Raw genomic sequence first — 17,831 nt, forward strand, 5'->3', positions numbered from 1 at the left:
GAAATTCTGAATGATTTTCTCCGTTCACTAAAAGTTTATTTTTTAAAAGAGGTGTGTTAGCGCTTGAACAAGCCCGGGTGAAGCCTCCCCCCCCCGCCCGCACTCCCCTCTCGAGGTCACGCTGCTGTCATTGCACAAGAGCTTGCCTGCTGTATCCTGGATACCAGACTCTAAGGAGATCTACACACCGATCAACGCATTTGCAATTATTAAACTTCAACTCCCACCCAGTTTTCTTGATGTGTTTTTTTTTTCTTCCCCTGAGAATTTCGGAAACCTGGTATGAGATGTGAACTGCAAAAGGCCCGTGTAGGAGGGGAAAGTGGAGTCTCGCTGCTTGCTGTTCATCGTCCGAGCTGAGTACAGCGCGCAAGCTGATAAATATTCATAGCTGCGAGACTGAAGCGCCCTTGAGGATTGTGGAGCAACTCTGAGCGATCCCATTGGTTGTATGAATGCCCAGCTCTGTGCAGGATCTGAGCTGCTTCTATTGATTAGAGGGAAGGAGAGGCTGAGAGAGAGAAAAGAGAGACCCAGAACACAGCGTCCTGCTTCTATTGGGAGCCTGCTCACAGACATGCCAGCATTTTTTTTACGGATTTCTTTTATGATGGCTGTGTCGACTAAATATGGGATATAAAATGCTCTGAGACAGAGAATATGACCAACGAGGCTTTATGTTTCCACCCCTGCGATTTAATATCAGTCCTGCAGAAGCAGTGCAACCTCTAGCTCTTTGTATATGGCAACAAAGACATAACCGGGTAAGTGGAAAAGTGTGTTTCTGCACCGAAGATGCAGTACTTAAATCAAACATTAATTCCACCATCAAGCTCGAATAATCGCGTTGCCATCCAGTATGTTAGAGTAGGACTGAGTGGAGCTGAGAAAGGAGATCTCCGTTCTATTTGAACAGGGAGGCTGGGGGAAGAGAGAAAGGCACCAAGACATAACGAGCAAGTTGAATTTATATTCAAATAGTAAAATTGTGCATAATCAGTGGCAGGGGGAGAATTCTGATCGAGCAGCTGCAAAATAACAATTCCGGGTGACAACAGCTCCTTAGGGTGTGTATCTGTGCATTTTGGGATGGAGTGGGAGGGGTTTGTTTATTGAGAAAACGATTGCGGTTCACTTTATTTTCCTGGAAGTGTGAGCTATTCTAATGTTGTGTGACCCGGGGTTGGGGAGGGCCAACGATGATGCTGGGCGGAGGGGTCTGAGAGAATCTGTTCAAACTCACGGCTGGCTGTATTTAAGACGCTGGATAAAGTTTAGTGTCACTTCTCTGATCCATTTCTGGCCTCTGCTGGGTCCACGCCAGACATATTTTACTGTTTTTTTGGGGGATGAGTCACAGGCCATTACCCCTGCCATTGCCTCAGCATATTGAGGAATGTAACATCAGACTGGGAGTTGGATCACTGTGGGTGAAGTAGTTTGCATTTTTCCAAAGTTTTTTTTGTCATTGCCAATGTTCTCTTTTCTCCTGATTCCCACTGGGTTACAGTTCTTTGGGTGCTGACTGCCCAAGTGATTATTTTTAATGCGTGAGCCTAGACATTGAGTATCAGCAAACTATTTGACCGTGAGGTGGGCAGTACAGCCGAACTCACCCCCCCCCCCAGTGTTTACACATGTGCACTTTTCATCAGGGGTTTCTGGACGGCAATAACTTGGCTGATTCCACCCCCCACCCCACACACACACTCTATAATGAAGGGTTGTACCTCAGTTGCTGCCACAGTTAAGATTCACTCAGTACAGATCAGGAATTGATCTTAACATTAGCTGTTGGTAAGATAATCCTAGTAACAGAAGTCAGGGTTCATCAGTTGGTAAATGCAATGCCTTGTGTGGTATTGTGCTACATAGGCTAGGAAGATCACAAATTCAATTACTGGTCTGTGCACAGTTAGCTGTCCTCAACTGCTGCAGCACTTGGGTTGCTGCAGTTGGCTTAAGTTGCCCCCGTGCTGGTGAGGGGAATAAATAGCCAGTTTACACTCGGCTGAAAATTCATACGTGTGAATATCAGGTAAGGATAGGGTGGGGCTTGGTCCCTATGGTCAAATGGCCTGCCAGTTATTCAATTCACCGTTCATACTCGCAGGTCAAGAATGACAACTTGTGCATGGTATCAGAAGGCTGCCTATGGCCCTGGAACTATACCACAGTATGACTCGCCGCTCCTCCCCAACCTGGGCACGGAGGCACATTGTAGTCTCGCTACTGTCACCCCAGTTGAGGACAGGAAACTCAGGGGTCAAATCTGGGATCTTCCTGGTCTTTACAGCTGAGCGCTAGAGCAGGCAGTGCATTTTGCCAGTCGGGCAAGTGAATGAACACTTTGGTTTTCCTGTGCACTGCTCCCCCATGCTGTTCCTCCTCCCAGTACTTGTGATTTTGTTAATGTTATTTAACTTGCAGTTACTCCAATGGATCTATCTACACTTCAATAACAGGATTCTGAATAGCTCAGCAATATGCTTTTAAACTCAGTGATGCAGTCAGAGTCTCATAGTGTGTTCCAAAATATGATGGGCCACCAATCAAGAACCCTGACGTGACATCAGTGGGAATAGAGTGCAGAGGACTCAAATAAGCAGTAGCTGAAACTAACCTAATTATGTTAATAGTTTTTGCCTTTGCTGTAGCCTGGAATTAAGACTGGTGTGCTGATTTATGGACTTGATTTAATGTTAAGTATTGATTCTAATATAAAAGCAGTTGCCAAGCTTTCTCAATAGCCCAGTTGATAAATCGACTGGTCAGTATGGAACTGCACCATTCAGATAAGGAAGGCCCCATCTGAAGCAATGGTAGGAATGCTATAATTGGACATGGCATCCGGGAGGAGAAAGATCACCCAGAGTTCCCACCCCTGATTAGTATTCAGCGAATCTACAGTAGTTGGAAAATGCATGTGTGGATATTGAGCAAGCATCGGCTTTGTTGGGATGCCACCACAGCGGAATAGCCTGCCAACAATCACTGTCTTGATTCTTGCATGACAGATGGCCATTTGTGTGAAGTCCTGAAAGTGTCTGTCCCTTGTGGAACTAGAGACTGGAGGATTGTAAATGTTACACCCCTATTCAAAAAAGGGGAGAGGGATAAACCTGGTAAATACAGGTCAGTCAGTCCAATGTCTGTGGTGGGAAAACTACTAGAGATCATTGTCAAGGACAAAATTAATTCTAACTTGGAGAAGCATGGGTTAATAAGGGATAGCCCGCATGGATTTGTTAAAGACAAATCGTGTCTGAGTAACCTGATTGAGTTCTTAGATGAAATAACAGTGAGGGTTGATGAAGATAGTGCAGTAGATGTATATATGGACTTTCAAAAGGCATTTGCTAAAGTACCACATAACAGGTTAATTTGGAAAATAGAAGCACATGTGATTAAAGGGACGATGGTAACTTGGGTACGGAATTGGTTAAGGGATAGGAGGCAGAGAGTAGTGGTGAATGGATGTTCTGACTGGAGAGAATTATGCAATGGGATCCCCCAGGGATCGGTATTGGGACCATCGCTTTTCTTGTTATATATAAATGACCTGGACTTGGATATTGGGAGTACAATTTTGAAGTTTGCAGGTGATACCAAACTTGCCAACGCAATAAATAGTGAGGTGGATAGTAGCAGACTTCAGGAGGACATAGACTGGTGAAATGCGCAGATACATGGCAGATGCAATTTAATGAGGGCATGTGTGAAGTGATGTAGGGAATGAAGTCATACAGTGTTACATGCCTGGGACTATAGTAATACTCATTTTTTACTACCTTGTTATTCAGAATAACTTTTTTCTTCCTTGTAGCAACTAACTGTATTTTATTGGTACCACTGTGGTCCTTGCTTCTCTGAGCTTTCCTCTCTTGTTCCTTCTCAGCTCCCTGATTAGTCTTAATGGATACACAGTGAGGGTTCATGAAGGAGATTAGTGTGTGGGAAGCTATCATAGAACATAGAAGATAGGAGCAGGAGTAGGCCATTCGGCCCCTCGAGCCTGCTCCGCCATTCAGTGAGATCATGGCTGATCATCCAAATTCAGTACCCTGCCCCTGCTTTCTCCCCATATCCCTTGATCCCTCTAGCCTTAAGAAATATATCCAACTCCTTCTTGAATATATTTAATGAATTGGCCTCCACCGCCCTCTGTGGTAGAGAATCCCACAGGTTCACCACTCTCTGGGTGAAGAAATTCCTCCTCATCTCAGTCCTAAATGGCTTACCCCTTATCCTTAGACTATGACCCCTGGTTCTGGACTCCCCGGCCATCAGGAACATCCTTCCTGCATCTAGTCTGTCCAGGCCTGACAGAATTTTATAGGTTTCGATGAGATCCCCTACACTATGGACCATGGTCCTTTACCTAGTGTTCTCGATTTAAAAAGAAACTGATGCAGCAAATTTAATGCAACTTAGAAATTCTAGATGCAAAGCTTTAAGTCTGGCACTGACATTTTAAAGGGTGCTCCCGGTCTCCCACTATAATTCCAGTGGTGCCTAAAGGTTGCCAGGCACTAGGAAGAAAGCAAAAGAGAATTTAAGGAGCCCAGCATCAACATGTATAGTGTCAGTTCAAAGCTTATTTCTGACTCATTTCTGTAGGATTATTTTGGCTGTTGCTAACATTTTGACATCTTCTTTGTGCCATTTGCTGTGAGGCTGCCATTCCCCACCCCCACCCCCACCCCCGTCGGCTCACACAGGGCACAAAATGACATTTCTATTGAGAATTGCCCTGTATCTTGGCTCTTTAGAAATGGAGGAGCAATGGAGGGACGTCAGGCTGATTTGGCAACACCGCATGGCACTCATTGGCTAGCACCCCACACCTGACACGCACATACCTGCGTTTTTTTTAATGGATCAGGGGCTTTACCAAGGAAGTCATCAATGATTTATGCCACACTCTGCAAGCGGGCCTACAGCCGCCTCCACTACAGGCACAGCAGTGCTCGAGACTGTTCGGATCACAACCGCCCTTAACTTTTATGCGAAGGAATCATTTCAGGCTGCCGTTTGCACTAACATTTGCTAATCAGCTGTGCGCATATTCATTAAGCAAATCATGGATGCAGTTTGCTAGAGTAAACAAGTTCATATTTATTCTATACACAGTTGGCAGTAGCATGAAAGGGCAAGGAGTCATAGTTTGCACCCACATGTCCCTACGTGCTCCCCTGCTCAATGCCACTGCCTATGTCAAAAGATTGCACTCTTTCAATGGGCTGTTCGTTTGCAACACTGGATGATTCAAGTGAATGATCCCTTCCCTGGGAGCTGCTAGGATGCTTTCATTTCAAGGCACTCCACCTACATATCCTTTTCTGTGTGCAACAAGTCACCAGGCTCATTCATGCCATCTGACTAAAGCTAATTCCAAACCTTTGTTTGCATGTACAACAACATTAGTGCCATCATCATTTAAATAATTTCAATGAAAATCCATATTTGTGTGTGTTCCTGGTGCTTATACGAATGTGTTTCCTTTGGTGCCAGTGTGTGAAGCGTGAGATCATAGGGAAGATTTTCCTGCCCCCACCCTGGATAGAGAGGAGTAGTGCACACGAAGCGCGCTGTTCTTGTCCAGCCCCAGGAGCGCTAGGATTTCCTGTCCTAGGTCATTTAAATAGATATTTACATGGTCCAGGGGAAGCTCCTAACAGAGCCTAATGCTGGCAACTCGGGGCCTGGAGGTCGGGACCTTGTCCCAGTTGAACTTTTAAATTCTGCGGGTGCTTTAAGCAAGTTTAACAGTGCTCACCTTCAAGTCTTTGGTTTGTTACTGAACTGCAGTTGGCCTCCCTTCCCCCCCCTGTCAGCAGTGCATCTGGGAGCAGGCTGCAGCGCCATGTGCTGGGTCTCCATTCCATTTTCCTGGCTTTTACCCTGGGGAACTGTTTATTCCTCTGGGGCAAAGGTCAGGAAAGTCCAGCTTCGTAAACCCTATTCTTGTGTGTCCCCTAGGTGTTGTCGCAATGGCAAATGTGTATCAGGTGGCTGGCTACTGTACTGCAATAGGAGCTTCCTGTGACTGAGATGGTCCTCGTCTCACCAGAGGTGGACCTGCTGTAGGCTGCACCTTTTTGTGCTGCTGCATAGGCAACCTGGCCCCATTTCCTTTTTGCCACATGCGAATAAGAGGAAGCTGGTGGGTGGGAGGGCTCGCATGTGTTGTCATCCTGAGACACTGGACCATCATCATTGTCATTCTACTTGTACTGGGCATTGGCTAAGCATGGAAAGCAGACCTAATTGTCCTAATGAAACAAACAAGCCCTATTTGATGCTTGTCTGCAAACCTTTGGAGGCCAAAAAAGACAGCCTTCTCAATTTTTGTGCCACAGACCTCTATGGTAGCATTCCTACATTACAACAGTGACTAAGTCAAAAGTAACTAATTGGCTGTAAAGTGATTTGGGACATCCTGGGGTTGTGAAAGGTGCTAGATAAATACAAGTTCTTTCTTTTATTCTACATAAACTGTCTTTATGGAGTCTGTTACAGGGACCTTGGAACTGCCACATAATCAGGGTTTGACTGCAGAGTAACAAAGTCGTCCTCCAGTGTCCTGGTAGTTGCCTTCTCCACCTGCGCTGCAATCAGCAGCACACTGTCTAACACAACTCTCAGTTCTCGCATCAGTGTTTGATGCTCTGCAGCATCATTCTTTTAAAAGCCAGGTTGTGAGATCCTGATCCCCAAACTCTTCAGCGCAGGGTTTACACAACCTGATCCTCTGGCCAGAAAGATCTCCCCCCTCATGTGCCACCAGTAGCACCTTCTGCTCACTCATACTCTGTGTGTCACGAAGTGCATGCCCATAGGCTTCCTCTCTCCCTCAGGGTGGATGTCTCTGAATTGGCACTTGGGAGAGATAGAATTAGTGACGGTCTGAGGTGCTAGCAGGGCTGGATATCATATGTCCTAGGGCTTGCGTGTTCTTAGCAACATCTAGAGAAGGAAGAGAAGTTACAATGATTTCCTGATGGCAGATGTAATGTACACTAGAAGGGATGATAGGAGTTTTTTTTTTATATGGTCTACTGATTGCCAATGTGGGCACAGTAGGATGAGAAGGAAGAGAAGAAAATGTTCCTGTTGAATTTGTAGCTGGCACATGCTCTCCTACTTTCACATTTCATGATAGCCTGTATGGATTTGCTTTGTCTCTTCCTCCCAGGTCGTGAGAGGCTGGATGTTTGTGGATCAGCCACCTGTAGCAGCTCTTTCTCTGATGTTTTGTCCTGTCTTCTCCTTGAAGAGGAATGCAAGAGTGAGATTTAACTTTGGTTACCATGATGTGCAATAAGCGCCAGATATCAGCATGTAGGCCGTACAGGTGTGATGACAAGTGCATGCAACAAGTAATTACATTCCATGTAAGGTTTTTGCAAGGTGAAGGCACACTGCCAGGTAAAGGCTGGGTGTGCTAAGGCCACGGCAGAGCCTCAGAGGCATTGGTGGTGAGGTATTAAAGCACTTTAACACAGCATGATGGGTAGGTCATTGTAAGTGGGAAACATGCTCAGTACAATAAATTCTTGGAAGGTGTTGATGGCTTCTCTTAGTTTTGTTGACCAGGCAAGGTTATTAATCTTCATCTGGCACCGACTGGCTGATCAGGGGCAATGGAGTTGGCACTCATTGCCCTGGCAATCTTTCCTTGGAGCCATGCAGCGCGCTTGATAAAGAAGATCACAGTATTTACACTGCCCCATTGGAGAATCCTTGAGGACTCCCTACCCTCTGCAGATCCAGAGTCCCTCTGCAATCTCAACAACAACAACTTGTATTTATATAGTGCCTTTAACGTAGTAAGACATCCCAAGATGCTTCACAGGGGTGTTATCAAACAAAATTTGATGCCGAGCCACATAAGGAGATATTAGGACAGACTTGGTCAAAGAGGTAGGTTTTAAGGAGCGTCTTAAAGGAGGAGAGAGAGGTAGAGTGGTTTAGGGAGGGAATTCCAGAGCTTAGGGCCTTGGCAGCTGAATGCACTGCCGCCAATGGTGGAGTGATTAAAATAGGGGATGCGCAAGAGGCCAGAACTGGATGAGCGCAGAGATCTTGGAGGGTTGTAGGGCTGGAGGAGGTTACAGAGATAGGGAAGGGCGAGGCCGTGGAGGGATTTGAAAGCAAGGATGAGAACTTTAAAATTGAGGCATTGCCAGACCGGGAGCCAATGTAGGTCAGCGAGCACAGGGGTGATGGGTGAACGGGACTTGGTGCGAGTTAGGATACGGGCAGCAGAGTTTTGGATGAGCTCAAGTTTATGGAGGATGGAAGAAATGGAGGCCGGCCCGGAGAGCGATGGAATAGTCGAGTCTAGTGGTAACAAAGGCATGGATGAGGGTTTCAGCAGCGGATGAGCTGAGGCAAGGGGCAGAGTCGGGTGAGGTTACGGAAGCGGAAGTAGGCGGTCTTGGTGATGTTGCGGATATGTGGTCAGAAGCTCATTTCAGGGTCAGATACAATACTAAGGTTGCGAACGGTCTGGTTCAGCCTCAGACAGTTGCCAGGAAGAGGGATGGAGACAATGGCTAGGGAACGGAGTTTGTGTTGGGGACCGACGACAACGGCTTCGGTCTTCCCAATATTTAGTTGGAGGAAATTTCTGCTCAGCCAGACCTCAATCTCAGACCTTCTTTTCCTGAACACAAGTTGTAATAATGATACCTGCCCCTTTAAGCTGCTGCAGGCATTTGAATCAATTGCCGAGCTCTCATTCAGTGGCGTCTATAATGCTTGTACCTCGCCCAAAATATTCTAATGAAGGTAACCCTGGAAACTGCAGCAGGGTCAGCGCTCATCATGTTGAGTGGGTGAATATCACGCCCTGCCATAACTTTGGTCAGACTCATAGGTGATTGGAAAGGCCAGACTTTACCGCCTCCTGAAATTTGTTTCCTACTCCCTGCCTGTTTTAAAGAATGATATGTAGTGTAACCTGTTTCTCACTGACGTTTTTGTTGAGGGCCACACTTCCAAACAGTTTCTTGCTTGAGATCCATTTTCAGGGATGCTGTTACATGCTCCACCACAGAGTGATGGGGTGCGCGACGGCACCTGTAATTTACCAGGTAGTAAGCGCCTGATTTCAAATATGCCAGCTTGCAAATTGGAGACCAGGCACCTCCCACACAAGATACAAGTTAAAGTTACAGGTGCCATCGTTCTAATAGGGGTGCTTTCTGGATTGCTGCTTCCTAATAATATTCCCTTGCTTTATCTCACTGGATAGCAAGAGAAGGAGAGCAAACTGTGCTGAATCCCAGTTGTGGCTACATCCCACAGGTATAAGTGGAGGACCAGAAGTTTACAGGGCGATAAGTCACATGGGACTGCAAGTGAAGAGGAAGCCACAAATGGCCCTGGGCTGTATTACAAGCGCTAAATTGTTTTATTTTAGAATGTTGTTGTGTGGGACGTACACAAAGAACAGTAAAGCTAGAATGATGCAGGTGAAACTAATACTGACCTAGGATCTGAAGGTGTAAGGTACCAGTTGACTGCGAGAGGAGATAAATCTCACTGTTTCCTGTGGTCTGACCAAGGCAGTACTGCAATGTTAAAATAATGCCGTTAACTCTTACATACTGTGAAAAGATCTGTGACGCCTTGGGCCACAAGTTGATTTCTACATGACGTCACTCAACTAATTTTGCAGAAAAATAATTTGAATCCTTGAGTGCAATATTCAGCCAAAGTGTATTTTTAATGAAAAATTGTCATTTAATTTAGCATCTCAAATATCATGCATTATTTTCCCAATATTCACCCCCCCCCCCCCAACCCCTCCCCTGAAGGCACTGACTCTTATGGGGATACAGTTTCACCAGTGCCAATTTTCATGTGAGACCACAGAGGGCATCACATCTGAGTCCAATTGTGTGGCCACCTGAGTTCCACAGACAGGCATTTCCAAGCAGGAGTGGGGAATCGTGGAGGTTTCTACACCTCCACCACCAGCCCAGGGACATAGAAGCCAACTTTAATGCCACAACAGCCACTCGACTGAGGTCAGCTAATTCAGTGCAGCCCCCAAATCAAAGTTGGGGCCTTCATTTCTGTATGGCTAAGCACCCTATTTCTTTTAGTGAAAATTCATCATCTAATTCAGGGGTTCTCAACCTTTTGGCTTCTGAGGCCCCCCTCTCGTCTTATAAAAATTTCACGGACTCCCTGTAACACAATACAAGTATTTTTTCTGTATAAAAATTAGTTATACAATTAAACATATACTGTATATTTATTATTATTTTTGTTTTGCTTACTTAATGTGAAACTGGTTGCTGAAGCTGAGCAACAATGATGCATTTTAAAATCAATGATGTTCAGTGCAAAATTGGACAGACTACGGGGAAAATTCTGCAGCTGACCAATCCTGACTAACGATTGAAAGAGCGTCCATGGCATCTTTTAAGGGGGAAATAACGCCACTAACATTAAAGTAAAAGAAGACGCAAGGTCATGGGGATAAGTGAGGTAGTTTTGTATTACTTTAGCAAAGAGCCAACACAGACGCAATGTACAGAATGTCCTCCTTCTGTGCTGTAAGCACACTTGTGAATTAAACTGCAGACGTGATGGTTTACATTGCATATCAGGTGGGTTTTCCCAGGAACAAGACATCAGCTCTCCCATTTAACTGAGCAAAGACCCTCCATCCAATTGCCTCATCGAAGGAGGCAAGAATTCATAGAATCATCGACATTTACAGCACAGAAGGAGGCCATTCGGCCCATCTTGTCTGTGCCGGCTGACAAAGAGCTATCCACCCTAAACCCACTTTCCAGCACTTGGTCCGTAGCCTTGTAGGTTACGGCACTTCAAGTGCATATCCAAGTACTTTTTAAAATGTGATGAGGGCCTCTGCTTCTACCACCCTTTCAGGCAGTGAGTTCAGACCCCCACCATCCTCTGGGTAAAAACATTTCCCCTCAAATCTCCTCTAAACCTCTGACCAATTACTTTAAATCTGTGTCCCCTGGTTATTGACCCTTCTGCTAAGGAATATAGGTTCTTCCTATCCACTCTATCTAGGCCCCTCATAATTTTATACACCTCAATTAGGTCCCCCCTCAGCCTCCTCTGTTTCAAAGAAAACAACCCCAGTCTATCCAATCTTTCCTCATAGCTAAAATTCTCCAGCCCAGGCAACATCCTCATAAATCTCCACTGCACCCTCTCTAGGACAATCACATCCTTCCTGTAATGTGGTGACCAGAACTGCAAGCAGTACTCTAGCTGCGGCCTAACTAGTGTTTTATACAGTTCAAGCATAACCTCCCTGCTCTTATATTCTATGATCAGCTAATAAAGGCAAGTATCCCGTATGCCTTCTTAACCACCTTATCTACCTGTCCTGCTACCTTCAGGGATCTGTGGACATGCACTCCAAGGTCCCTCTGATCTTCTGCACGTCTCAGTGTCCTACCATTTATATTGTATTCCCTTGCCTTGTTAGCCCTCCCCAAATACATTACCTCACACTTCTCCAGATTGAATTCCATTTGCCACTGTTCTGTCCTCCTGACCAGCCCATTGATATCTTCCTGCAGTCTGCAGCTTTCTTCTTCATTATCAACCACATGGCCAATTTTTGTATCATCTGCAAACTTCTTAATCATACTTCCGACATTAAAGTCCAAATCATTGATATATACCAGAAAAAGCAAAGGACCCAGTACTGAGCCCTGCGGAACCCCTGGAAACAGCCTTCCAGTCGCAAAAACACCCTTCGACCATTATCCTTTGTTTCCTGCCTCTGAGCCAATTCACCACATATCCTCGGAAACCCGCGACCATTCACTGAATTCATTAAAGTTTGGGGGTAACAAGTTTAAAAACTCTTCCATTGTACTTTAAACCAATGCTTGTTAAAAAAGTATAAATTTATCTCACTGCTGTCTACTCGAAATAGGAGAAAAAAATAAACGAATCCTTTGAGTGAACGGGAACTGCATTGGAAGTTTTATTGGAAATACTATGAAACGATTTCCAATAAAAGTAGCTCAGTATCAGGGCACTCTCCCATGACATCCCATAAATAGCTTCAGAACATGTCAGTGAACATATATATAACCCTTCAGGATACACGAAATGCTCCCCGCACCTCATTGGCTTGTATGGCTGGTTTATATAATCTGAATAGCTTGCAACACATTTTAATAAACATCCAGTCTAGTGCATGACTTGCGCCGACTTGTCTTGTCATGTTAAGAGTTCACTGTCAATGTTGTGCTGGTAAAGGATCAGGGCCATTCCACGCACCATCCGCTCTCAGTATGGGCAGTTTTAATAACCAACTGGTCCATAAGAATTTAAATGAAAGTCAACCCTATTTATCACCCAGATATGTTTAACGAGGAGAGAGTCCCAGTCTGACTATCTCTCAGACATGCTCAATGCTCACAGTTTGACATCAGTCTTACCATTACTATCCTCTTTCTTCTTGCCACGCGTGATCGAGTACTTGTTCCGATTGATTTTGCGGCATTTTGTAGTTGGAGGTGGCGAAGTTACTTTCTGTTTTTCTGGAACTCAAATGCACTGCTTTTTGTGAGCCTTGCATTCTACTGTGGGTTTTACCCAAGCGTCTTCTGTCAAATAAAAGCGGACAATTTGTAGCCGTAAATAGCAGCGCGGGGGCGGCGGAGGATTAATTACAATCTGTTTTTTTTGGCGGACCCTTGAAACCTTCTCGGACCCCCAGTTGCGAACCCCTGATCTAATTATCTATTACAGAATGTATGCATAAAAGAGATATGGGGGTGGAAATTGATTGCGTTGCGCCTGTTTTTTGGGCGCAAAGCATACCAGTTAAGCAGTGGGATGGCCTGTGCCCGATCTGCATAGGTGTTGGTCCCACTGCTAAATTCGTGGAGCACTTTTTATAGGCGTCTCGGGCCTAATATGTAAATGAAGAGTCTAACGCCTGTTGAAGTACCCCATCAAGAAATTCATCGCCGATTCTTCAGCGGTCCCCACCGCCTCCAACTCCAGATAAGTGTTAATTTTTATTTGTTAACAACAACTCATCCTGTGGAGCCAGGAGGGGTTGGACTGCTCTGCTAATTCCACAGCAGCTTACTTTTTTTTTTATTCGTTTATGGGATGTAGCCGTCGCTGGCAAGGCCAGCATTTATTGCCCATCTCTAATTGCCCTTGAGAAGGTGGTGGTGAGCCGCCTTCTGGAACCGCTGCAGTCTGTGTGGTGAAGGTACTCCCACAGTGCTGTTAGGGAGGGAGTTCTAGGATTTTGACCCAGCGACAATGAAGGAACGGCGATATACTTCTAAGTCAGGATGGTGTGTGACTTGGAGGGGAACTTGGAGGTGGTGGTGTTCCCATGCGCCTGCTGCCCTTGTCCTTCTAGGTGGAAGAGGTCGCGGGTTTGGGATGTGCTGCCGTAGAAGCCTTGGTGAGTTGCTGCACTGTATCTTGTAGATGGTACACACTGCAGCCACGGTACGCTGGTGGTGGAGGGCGTGAATGTTTAAGGTGGTGGATGGGGTGCCAATCAAGCGGGCTGCTTTGTCCTGGATGGTGTTGAGCTTCTTGAGTATTGTTGGAGTTGCACTCATCCAGGCAAGTGGAAAGTATTCCATCACACTCCTTACTTGTGTCTTGTAGATGGTGGAAAGGCTTTGGGGAGTCAGGAGGTGAGACACTCGCCGCAAAATACCCAGCCCCTGACCTGCTCTTGTAGCCACAGTATTTATGTGGCTGGTCCAGTTAAGTTTCTGGTCAATGATGACCCCCAGGATGTTGATGGTGGGGGATTCGGCGATGGTAATACCGTTGTATGTCAAGGGGAGGGGGTTAGACTCTCGCTTGTTAGAGATAGTCATGTTACCTGCCACTTATCAGCCCAAGCCTGAACGTCGTCCAGGTCTTGTTGCTAGCGGGCATGGACTGCTTCATTATCTGAGGAGTTGTGAATGGCGCTGAACACTGTGCAGTCGTCAGCGAACATCCCCATTTCTGACCTTATGTTGGCGGGAAGGTCATTGATGAAGCAGCTGAAGATGGTTGGGCCCAGGACACTGCCCTGAGGAACTCCTGCAGCAATGTCCTGGGGCTGTGATGATTGACCTTCAACCACCACAACCATCTTTCTTTGTGCTAGGTATGACTGCAGCCAGTGGAGCATTTTCCCCCTGATTCCCACTGACTTCAGTTTTACTAGGGCTCCTTGATGCCACACTCTGTCAAATGCTGCCTTGATGTCAAGGGCAGTCACTCTCACCTCACCTCTGGAATTCAGCTCCTTTGTCCATGTTTGGACCAAGGCTGTAATGAGGTCGGGAGCCGAGTGGTCTTGGTGGAACCCAAACTCGGCATCTGTGAGCAGGCTATTGGTGAGTAAGTGCCGCTTGATAGCACTGTCGATGACACCTTCCATCACTTTGCTGATGATTGAGAGTAGACTGATGGGGCGGTAATTGGTCAGGCTGGATTTGTCCTGCTTTTTGTGGACAGGACATACCTGGGCAGTTTTCCACATTGTCGGATAGATGCCAGTGTTGTAGCTGTACTGGAACAGCTTGGCTAGAGGTGTTGCTAGTTCTGGAGCACATGTCTTCAGCACGATAGCCGGGATGTTGTCGGGGCCCATAGCCTTTGCTGTATCCAGTGCGCTCAGCTGTTTCTTGATATCACGTGGAGTGAATCGAATTGGTTGAAGACTGGCCTCTGTGATGGTGGGGACCTCACGAGGAGGCCGATATGGATCATCCACTCAGCACTTCTGGCTGAAGATGGTTGCAAACGCTTCAGCCTTGTCTTTTGCACTCACGTGGGGCTCCATCATCATTGAGGATAGGGATATTCATGGAGGCTCCTCCTCCCGTTAGTTGTTTAATAGTCCACCACCATTCACGACTGGATGTGGCAGGACTGCAGAAGTTTGATCTGATCCGTTGATTGTGGGATCACTTAGCCCTCTCTATAGCATGCTGCTTCGCTTTTTAGCATGCATGTAGTCCTGTGTTGCAGCTTCCCCAGGTTGGCACCTCATTTTTAGGTACGCCCAGTGCTGCTCTTGGCATGCTTTTGTACACTACTTATTGAACCAGGGTTGGTCCCCTGGCTTGATGGTAATGGTAGAGTGAGGGATATGCCGGGCCATGAGGTTACAGATTGTGGTGGAATACAATTCTGCTGCTACTGATGGCCCACAGATGCCCTGTTCTGAATCTATTCTATTTAGCATGGTGGCAGTGCCACACAACACAAAGGAGGGTGTCCTCAATGTGAAGACGGGACTTCGTCTCCACAATGACTGTGCGGCGGTCACTGCTACCAATACTGTCATGGACAGATGGACGAGTTCAAGTTGGCTATTCCCCTCGTTTTGTTTATCTCACCACCTGTTGCAGGCCCAGACTTCACAGAAATCACAGAAACCCCACAGTGCAGATAGAGGCCATTTCGGCCCATCGAGCCTGCACCGACACATATCCCACCCGATCCCCGTAACCCCTACACCAACACCAACACATATCCCCGTAACCCCACGTATTTAATCCCCCTAACACTAAGGGTCAATTTATCATAACCAATCAACCTAACCCGCACATCTTTGGACTTGCAGTTATGTCCTTCAGGACTCGGCCAGCAGTGGTGCTACTGAGCCACTCTTGGTGATGGACATTGAAGTCCCCCACCCAGAGTACATTCTGTGCCCTTGCTAACCTCAGTGCTTCTTCCAAGTGGTGTTCTGATTCATCAGCTAAGGGAGGGCAGTAGGTGGTTATTCAGCAGGAGGTTTCGTTGCCCATGCTTGACCTGAAGCCATGAGACTTTAAGGGGTCCGGAGTCAATGTTGAGTACTCCCAAGGCCACTCCTTCCCGACTGTATACCACTGTGCTGCCACCCCTGGTGGGTCTGTCCTGTCATGGAGGAGTTTGGGACATTGGCTGAAAGGTATGATTTTGTGAGTAGGACAGCTCTCCCAATTTTGGTACAAGTCCCCAGATGTTGCTGAGGAGGACATTGCAGGGTCGACTAGGCTGGGTATGCCATTCCCGTGTCCGTAGCCGGTGCCAAGTGGTCCGCCCGGTTTCATTCTTTTTATTGTTTGTTACAACTGAGTGGGTGGCTAGGCCATTTCAGAGGCAGTTAAGAGTCAACCACATTGCTGTTGGTCTGGAGTCACATATAGGCCAGACCAGGTAAGGACGGCAGATTTCCCTCTTTAAAGGGAATTAGTGAACCAGATGGGTTTTTACAACAATCTGATAGTTTTATGGTGGGATTTGAACTCACACCTCTGGATCATTAGTCCAGGCCTCTGGATTACTAGCCCAGTGACATTACCACTACGCTACCGTTCCTTTACTGGTCTGGGAACGGTTTAAGATTTTTACTTCTCTGATTCCAACAAAAAGATTGAAGTAGGCAATAACGCAAAGAATAGAAAAGCAAAGCCACAGAGCGATTTTCAACTGCCGACTGCCCATGTTTCAGGCAAGGAATGGGCAGCCAGCAATTGAAAATTCAGCGAGGCACCTTATCAGGCTAATTGATGCCCGAGGCTGGGCTGATGCAATTTTTAGGCGGGTCTGTAAATGAGCAAGCAACATGCCCTCCTGATTCAAAAGGGAGGCTCCTTAAGCATGAAAATCAGGATCTTGTTTACAATTTTCAGGTACAAATGGGCGGAGTGTGCACCATGCACGTCCTGCCTAATTGTACCAGGCTTTTAGCAGCCCAACCAGCGGTCCTTAAAGGGACTGTTAGTGGCTGCTCAAGGAGAGGTCCAAACATTTATTTGGGAGAAGTTTTGTGCAGTCAGGAGAAGGAGGAGCGCTCAAACATATTTTAGAACACTCTGGGCTTGTGCTGGCCCGTGTGCGATCTCCTCCGTGGTTGTCTCCGCCCCCCCCCCCCCAGATAGGAATCGGACAATTGCCAGCCCCCCCCACAACTGGCGAGCAGCATTGGGGCACCCACTTGGTGCCCGTAGCTCACTGGCTACAGTCAAATGAGGCCTGAACCCGGAAATGGTTCGGGCCTCCCAACGCCAGCTTCAGGCAGGTGATGCGGAGGCCCCGCTGACTGGGCATTTGTTTGGGACTAAAATCTGAAATCGCCCCCGAGGTGTCAACTAAATGTCAAGCCCCAATTTCACTGCTGATTGGAAATATGTTTTAGAATTCAAAATATCTGTCTGCGGCCAAATGGAGAAAGCTATTCCAGACAGATTTGGGTGTTTATGTTTGTGCCCCTTTAAAAAGGCACTTTGTTAAATTTAGTTTAAAAAAAAAAGCAGACTGGTAACTATGACACTCGGGCACTGACCAGACGGCCTAAGTTCAAATCCAAACCTTAACTGATATTCCTAGTTGATGGGGGGGTGGGGAAGAGGGGTAGGTTAGTTCTGCCAATCTTATCTGGATTGTCAATGAGAGGAAAGATAATCACTCTGGAGTGGAAGAGGTGGGGAAGGTGATGTATCCAGTTATTGGTCAGCTGAAGCACATTTCCTGGTGGGATTGAATGAGCAGCACCATTGCTGGAGAGAAGTCATCCACTTAGGTGATACTGGAAGGTTGTTACCATCTGTGGGACCCACAAATAGTCAGTACCTTCAGGAAAGGAGGGAAGAAATGTGGGGGGAATAAGCATCGTATTGCTTTGATGAGTAAATTTTGCTGAATAAGATACAATAAAGAACAGTCGCAGTCCATGAAACTGACTGAGAGTACACATTGTATATAACCTCTTGCTCCAGTGATTTAATGAAAAAACAGATTGAAACCCACAGTGATGTTCCACTGAAACGATGTTAACTGAGTGCCCC

General features: G+C 46.5%; 1 protein-coding gene across 4 annotated transcripts in view; it reads left to right on the plus strand.

Moving 5' to 3' along the window:
- The first annotated feature begins 282 nt into the window (after positions 1-282).
- The window catches only part of LOC147100545 (rho guanine nucleotide exchange factor 10-like protein), a 179,007-nt gene continuing 161,458 nt past the window's right edge, over positions 283-17,831 (plus strand). Inside the window, exon 1 of one of the 4 annotated variants that reach the window (XM_085966906.1) lies at positions 283-764. The gene's annotated coding sequence lies outside the window, so the exon portion shown is untranslated. The remainder of the gene's footprint in view (positions 765-17,831) is intronic. The other 3 variants (XM_085966907.1, XM_085966908.1, XM_085966909.1) reach the window with 3 other exon arrangements.

The sequence above is a fragment of the Somniosus microcephalus genome, chromosome 25 (assembly GCF_052327205.1).
Source record: "Somniosus microcephalus isolate GS21.2 chromosome 25, FLI_Smic_1.0, whole genome shotgun sequence".
In the NCBI taxonomy this organism is placed as follows: Eukaryota; Metazoa; Chordata; class Chondrichthyes; order Squaliformes; family Somniosidae; genus Somniosus; species Somniosus microcephalus.